The sequence below is a fragment of the Pipra filicauda genome, unplaced genomic scaffold (genome assembly GCF_003945595.2).
Source record: "Pipra filicauda isolate LSUMZ 115617 unplaced genomic scaffold, ASM394559v2 scaffold762_size105520_pilon, whole genome shotgun sequence".
NCBI lineage: Eukaryota > Metazoa > Chordata > Aves > Passeriformes > Pipridae > Pipra > Pipra filicauda.
In genome coordinates, this window is record NW_024104934.1 from 41,921 (window position 1) to 49,385 (window position 7,465).

A 7,465-nucleotide genomic window follows, 5' to 3' on the forward strand; every position below is an offset into this window, starting at 1 on the left:
AACATTCCCGGTCGCTGGTAACAGAAACGGCCCGAGAAGAAGACGACGTTTAGGAGGCATTTGGACTTGTAAATACGTCCAATAATACACAACAAATTTCTTTGATCCGGAGGCCGCGGGCTCCCTTTTCCCTGCAAATCTGTTTGTTAATATCCCAACGCTCCGCTTCGCGTCACCGCGCCCGCCGGGGTTTTACAGGGAAAACGCTCCGAGTAACAAGAAAGCGTCTCCGGATTTTATGGTGCCAACGGACTTCTGGGAAGTTCAGGAGAGATGGGGAGCAGCAGCAGGAGGAGGACACCGAAGGAATTCCTGGCTGGGAGGGTGGGGAGGCCCTGGCACAGGTTGGGCAGAGAAGCTGTGGCCGCCTCTGGATCCCTGGAAGTGTCCAAGACAGGGTTTGGAGCAACCTGGGATAGTGGAAGGTGTCCCTGTCCATGGCAGGGGGTGGAATTGGATGGTGTTCAAGGTCCCTCCCAACCCAAATCATTCCAGGATTCCTCAGAGCTCCCACACAGTGCTCTTGGCTAAAGTGCTCCTGGATACTATGTCTCAGTATCCCAGATGCCCAACGATTCAGAAAGAGAGAGATGAAAGAAAATGCCCACACAGTTCCCCTGGAGCACATTGGAGATTGGGATCTGGCCTTCGGATCACAGAGATTGGGATCTGGCCTTCTGATCATGGAGACTGGGATCTGCCCTTCGGTTCATGGAGACAGAGATCTGGCCTTCAGATCACGGAGATTGGGATCTGGCCTTTGGATCACAGAGATTGGGATCTGGCCTTCGGATCATGGAGGTTGGGATCTGGCCTTTGGATCATGTAGACTGGGGTCTGGCCTTCGGATCCTGGAGATTGGGATCTGATCTTCAGATCATGGAGATTGGCATCTGGCCTTCGGATCATGGAGATTGGCATCTGGACTTCTGATCGTGGAAATTGGGATCTGGCCTTCGGATCATGGAGACAGAGATCTGGCCTTCAGATCACGCAGATTGGGATCTGGCCTTCGGATCATAGAGATTGGGATCAGGCCTTCGGATCACGAGGCTCGGGCACATTAATGCAAGGTCAGGAGTTTTCCTGCAATAACGTGTCCACACCCAGCCAATAGGTGGTGGGTGACTCCTGCAAACCTAAACACGCTGAGCAGCCACCCAGAGCCAACCCACAGAATTCCTGTGGGACCACAGGGAATAAAGCTGAACCCAGGGAGGGCAGGAGGAGACACCATGGGCAATGCCCGGAGTGCAGAATGAGGAGCATCCTTGTGTCCTGCTGATCACAATCTAGACTGGACCAAAGCTCATTAATTATGTTGGTGTTGTTATTTTCTTTCTCTACACTCTAAGATGGAAGGGAAAAGTAACAATAAATTAAGTTACCACTGGGTGTACAAGGAGTTGATCCGACCACCTTCTCCATTGGAGTCGATCACAAAAAACCTGGAGACAGAACAGCCCTCGCTGCCAGAAAACACACCCGTGAGGTTGGGCAGATCTCAGGCACTTCAGGGACAGGACTCAGCCCTCTCCAATCACTGACACCACAGAATCAAGGTAACTAGACCGGAGAGATGGAAAATCCACACACTTTTTTCCATGCTGTCACATTCCCCCATCACCGGTTCCATCACGTTCTCACGACAAGACAGAGATGAATTCTGCAAGTCTTAATAAAACATGGGCAGAAAGAATCAACAGAGGCTGGAAAGAGGCAAAGCAGGGAAAAAAAAGAGGAGAGAATAAAAGCTGATCAGAATTATGGTGGAAAGAGGGAAAAACAGAAGTGAAAACAGGGAGGAAGCAGAAGATGTGAACCTTCACGGAGACATCTCCCAGTGGAGAAGACTCCATAGGTCAGGAGTGGGCAAGTTCACAGGAGGGACAAGTTATGTGAACAATAAATATCAGAGAATCATGGAATGGTTTGGATTGGAAGAGAATTTAAAGATGATGTAGTTCCAACACCTCTGCCATGGGCAGGGACACCTTCCACCAGCCCAGGTTGCTCCAACCTCGTCTTGGACACTTCCAGGGATCCAGGGGCAGCCACAGCTTCTCTGCCCAACCTGGGACAGGGCCTCCCCACCCTCACAGACAACAATTCCTTCATAATATCCCACCTAACATTCCACTTCCCATGCCACATCCTCCGGTGTTCACCCAGCCCAACTCAGACAATTCCAAACCAGCTCCTGGGTGAAAACTGTTCTTCTCCTGAGTCGTTTTTCCTTTAAATCCAGGCCTTTCTACAGCTTCTTGGTGCTGTTCTTCCGAAGGAGAAGGACACGGTTGCTCAAAGTCACAACAATTAAGACATCCAAAGCTGCAGCCACCAGCAGTATCCAAGGACAAGGCGCTGGAAATGCTGACAAGCCCCAGGAAACCCCAAACACTCAGCGTTGCTCTTACTGGAAAGTGTTTCTATCACTGACTGGAAACACTGTCACCCAATGCCAAGGGGGGAACGGCTTCCCAACAGCTTCAAAACTGCTGTTGGAAGCTAAAAACATTAACAGAAAAAACCTGGAGCATAAGATACTCCAAGAAGGAAGGATCTGTTTGTTTTTAATGGGCAAACAAAGGCGAAAGCTGGCATGGGGTGTATGGAAATCAGCGGCCGAGCGGGAAAGCAGCTGGAAAACAAGTTTCACCTGCACACAAAAGAACAACTCCCGTGGTCTCCTGGATTTAGGGAGATGTTTTAAGCAACCACATCCACAGGCACATCCTTCTCCTACTTCTTTACACACAGGAGTAGGTGTTGCCTCAAAAACTACAGGCACTTTCCTGCTTTTCTCCTGCTTTTCCATGCATTTGTATCACCAATCCAGAGCGTCGCACAAACACAGGGAACATGTTCTCACACGTTACATTTCCCAGCTTTTCCTCTTCATTTTCCCAGCATCCTGTTTTATTTTTTCCCTATAACTGCTTCTTAAACCCTTCCCAAATTTAACCAAGGCACGGGAAGGCTCCTCGCCCTCTGCTACCCCTCCAGCTGCACACTTGGAGAAAATTCCTGCAGCCCACCAGGCCCATCTCCAACAGGTACCAGGCTGCTCCCATCCATCCTGATCCATTCTGGAGAGGCTTTTTTTCCCTAACTGCTGAGTTTTGAAAGACTTGGGACAGCAAGAGTTGCCCTGGAGGTGCTGTGGATACAGAGGATTTGTGTGACAGCGGCAGCGGGAACACACCAGGACTCACATTTTCCCTCAAGTCTGCAACTAAAGGAAGTGTTGGAATCACCATTCCTGGAGGGATTTTAAAGTGTGAATGTGGCACTTGGGGACATGGGTTAGTGGTGGCCCTGGCACTGCTGGGGGAATGGTTGGAGTTGATGATCTTAGAGGGCTTTTCCGACCTAAAGGATTCTGGGATTCCAAGGCACAGGTGAGCTCTGGTGAGTCAACACCCACCACCAAAATGCACAGATTTTAAATAAAACCGCCGTCAGTGAGACACCAAACCAATCCTTCCAGAGGTGCCAGAGCTCCTTCCACCCCTCTAGATCCCTGGGCTGGCACCTCCATCCCACTTCCCCAGGCCCCAGCCAGGCTCTGACAGTACCTGCCTCCATTTATCCCCTCGCTTTTTTCCATCTGCTCCGTGGAAACCCGAAGTTGAAGGACACGGCGGGGCGCGGGGGTGGGGGGAAGGCAGGATTATTTCCATATGGGTTGGAAAATAAAAAGGCTTTCAACAAAAATACCACACGAGCAGGGGCTCACACAGGGCCCGTAAGTGCTGGGGGGTGCGTGCGCCATATAGGAAGAACATCCCAGCAAGGCTTCCCCCCTTTTCCAAGCCCAGTTGTGCCGAGACAAGTCCCGGAGCCCTGAGCTGCAGCGAGAGACGTTTCTTTGCCTGTCACTTGGCGGATGAAATCGTGGGGGCTCTGCCAAACTCCCCCCGGAGCCCTCGCTTTTAATCAGGATCACATCGAGTTTAACACGGGCTTTGAAATGTGCACCAGATTCAAAGCTTTGCCTCAAGGGGGTCCCGCTGAATAACACATCCCAGCTCCTCCAGCAATTATCCCTCAACTCTGGCTGAACCATCCCAACTGTCAACGCCAGCAGGCTGCCAACCAGAGGAAAGGTTGTGGGGTCAGAGCTGGAAACAAGACTCCTCGAGGCTGGAGCGCCAGGAGAACGGGATGGGGTGTTTGTTTATACTGCTGTCTGCTCACCAGGAGAACTCCCAGGGCGCTTGTTTTACGGCTTAGCACAACTACAAACAGCGCTAAGAGGGGCTGGGGAAGGAAAAAAAAAAGGAGGTCAGGGATTGAAACGGAGCATCAGCATCCGTCAGGCCCCCCTGGGAGGTGGGGAGGGATGAGGTTGTTTGCACCTTGTAAGCGGCAGCGGCGTCTCCCAGCCCTGTCAGAGGCAGGAGCTCCTTATCTGGAATCCCAGACTCCCACTCATCTCACCCAGAAAAGTGGGAAGGGATTAGGGAACACAAGGGTTGTGAGCAAAGATGAGGATTTCAACAGAACTGGAAGCAAGGGAAGGACAGAAGGACGCAGCAGTTCCCAACCAGCTCCTGTCGGGGTCAACCCAACCAAGCCAAATCCTGCCCTCAGACAGGGATTATGGGGAAAACCCCATTACAGCTGGAGTCTGTACTGCTCCCTTTCCATGGAAAGGGTTGCTCCCCTTCCATGGTCTCTTCCCAACACCATCCATCGGTTGATCAGTAAGTCCCTGCTCAGAAGTGAGATCACAGTCCCCTCTGCCTGAAGCAGCAGCTGACCTCAAACACCAGCTCTTCTCCAGCTTTTTCAGGGAATCACAGAATCCCAGACTAGTTTGGGTTGGAAGGAACCCTAAAGCCCATCCAGTCCCACCCCCTGCCATGGGCAGGGACACCTTCCCCTATCCCAGGTTGCTCCAAGCCCCATCCAACCTGGCCTTGGACACTTCAGGGATCCAAGGGCAGCCACAGCTTCTCCGTGGCTTTCTCCATATAAAAGTAATTGCTAAGCCAAGGAATTCATCCATCAGTCTTCCAAAGTGAACTGCTGTTGCTGGGAATTTTCTACTACAAGTTCTCACTGGTGAAGTTACAAGTCAGGGGGAGAAGGTTCAAAGCCAAAATCCATAGGGAACCATCAGATGGAACGGGGAGCGCTGGGAATCCCTCTGTGCCACAGTTATGAAAATATAAATCTTTATTTAGAGAAACTGCAGCTGAGGTTCTTAAAGGTGAATTAATTCAGAGCTATAATCTGAGATTCTACTAAAAATCAGGGCTGCTGGAAACCAAAGTGACCCGCAAGGCAAAACAGCCACACTGGAACATGGAACATTCTCCCTGTTCCAATGTTTTCCACCCTAAAACAAGCTCCCAGCTCCAGCTGAGGGCCCCAGGAAGGTCCATGGGACAAGGACCAGCTGTTTGATGGCTGAAGGGAACAGGTGGAACAGCAGGTACCACCAAGCATCCACATCCCTCAGGCACTTCCACAAGTTTTTAGCTCATTTCCCACCTTCCTCGAGACAGGAAGTGACCAGGAGGGAGCTGGAAGTGCAATGACAGGAGACACACACAGAGCTGTGCCTCCCAAAATACAGGTGCTCAGTTATAGCTAACAGCCACTTTCCTCTGATATTTCAGGCTTCAAAGCCCACAAAAAGGATAAATTTGGGATTTGGACTATTCCCAGTCTCACACACACACACTCTCTATACAGTGTCTGGGTGCTCAGCCAAGCTCCTGCTTCAGTACCTGCCATCCACTTGTAAAATATTCTTAATTTTACAATAAAAAATAGACCCAAACTAACACCACATGGTAAAGACTCACTAAACACTTCCCAGGGACTGGAGCCCCTCTGCTCTGGAGCCAGGCTGGGAGAGCTGGGGGGGTTCCCCTGGAGAAGAGAAGGCTCCAGGGAGAGCTGAGAGCCCTTTGCAGGGTCTGAAGGGGCTTCAGGAGAGCTGGAGAGGGACTGGGGACAAGGGAGGGAGGGACAGCACACAGGGAATGGCTTCACATTGCCAGAGGGCAGGGATAGATGGGATATTGGGAAGGAATTCCTGGCTGGGAGGGTGGGGAGGCCCTGTCCCCAGATTGCCCAGAGAAGCTGTGGCTGCCTCTGGATCCCTGGAAGTGTCCAAGGCCAGGTTGGAGCAACCTGGGCTAGTGGAAGGTCTCCCTGCCCACAGCAGGGGCATTTTGGCACTAAATGATCTTTACATTCCCTTCCAATCCAAACCATTCCATGATTCCATATAGCTCAGAGATGCTGTTGTGCCTTTTTCATCATTCCCTACAACACAAGGAGACTATTTAACCACTATGTTTTCCACTCTAAAATAAGCCCCCAACAATAAAAAATAGCAATTACAAGTGACAGTGTAACAGCCAAGAATCCCCCTTATTTATTTTTAAGGTGCTATTTCTTCTCTGCAGTTTGTCCCCATAGTCTGGGGGATCCAACCTCTGGTGACCAGAACAACTCCAGGTGATATTTCCACCTTCCTGCTTCAACATGAGCCAGCACAAACAACGAATCCATCCATCCTGCAGGGCTAAAACACCCTCTAAGTTATGTGTTCCAGATTTTTCTCTCTCACCTGAGAAAAAAATTCAGATTTCTCCCTAAAATCAAGCCTTCAAACATTTAACCGGCGCCTTTATCAGACCCTCTGGTTCAGGGGTGTACCACGCTCAGCTCACAGAGGATGCAGACTCCTAAATCAAACAAATTGGGATATCCAACATCCCTTCCCTGTCCCCACAGGAACCTGCCCAAGTCCACCAAGATTCAGGGAAGGGAAACAAAGCTGAGCTGTCCTGGAGTGGCTGAAGTGCCTTTTTCCCCCGAAACGAAAGCTGGTCTAAATTTGCCGTAGATGCGAATTAGAAGAATATGTCGAGAGGCTTAAATGACCTGAGCCTGTCAGCAGAGCTTGGGGTTTCTTCAAAAAAAAAAAAAAAATCAGGAGGAAGGGAAGTCTTGGGTTGCTGAAGGATTTCGCTCGGTGATTTCTGCAGACACCCGGTTGCAATTTGTTCCGGAGTGTCACGGAAAGGGCAGGCAGCCCGGCTCCGCTCCATCCCCTCCCGGAAAACTGAACCATTGTACCTCTACTGTAAAAAAAAAAAACCAACCCCAGGCCTACTGATATTAACCCATTTTCATCTCATTAGCAACCCCAGGACTGAACTGCCCCGGTGACACGAGCCGTTCCCCGAGAGGAGCCGTTCCCTTCCGCGTCGCCTCCCAGTCGCTCACAGCCAAAAAGGAGGGCTGGAATCCTAAAGCCCCCCGGGGAATTCCACGGCAAGGATGTCCCCCTAAAGGGGTGTTTCTTGCAACTGGCTTCAAGAGGTTTCACAGCCATTCTTTTTAAGGATAAAGTCTTGCTCGCCTGGACAGAAAGCCAAAATCCCAGCCCAAGGGGCAGTGGCCGTTTGGGTCGGTGCAGCTCACGCAAGGGTTGAAG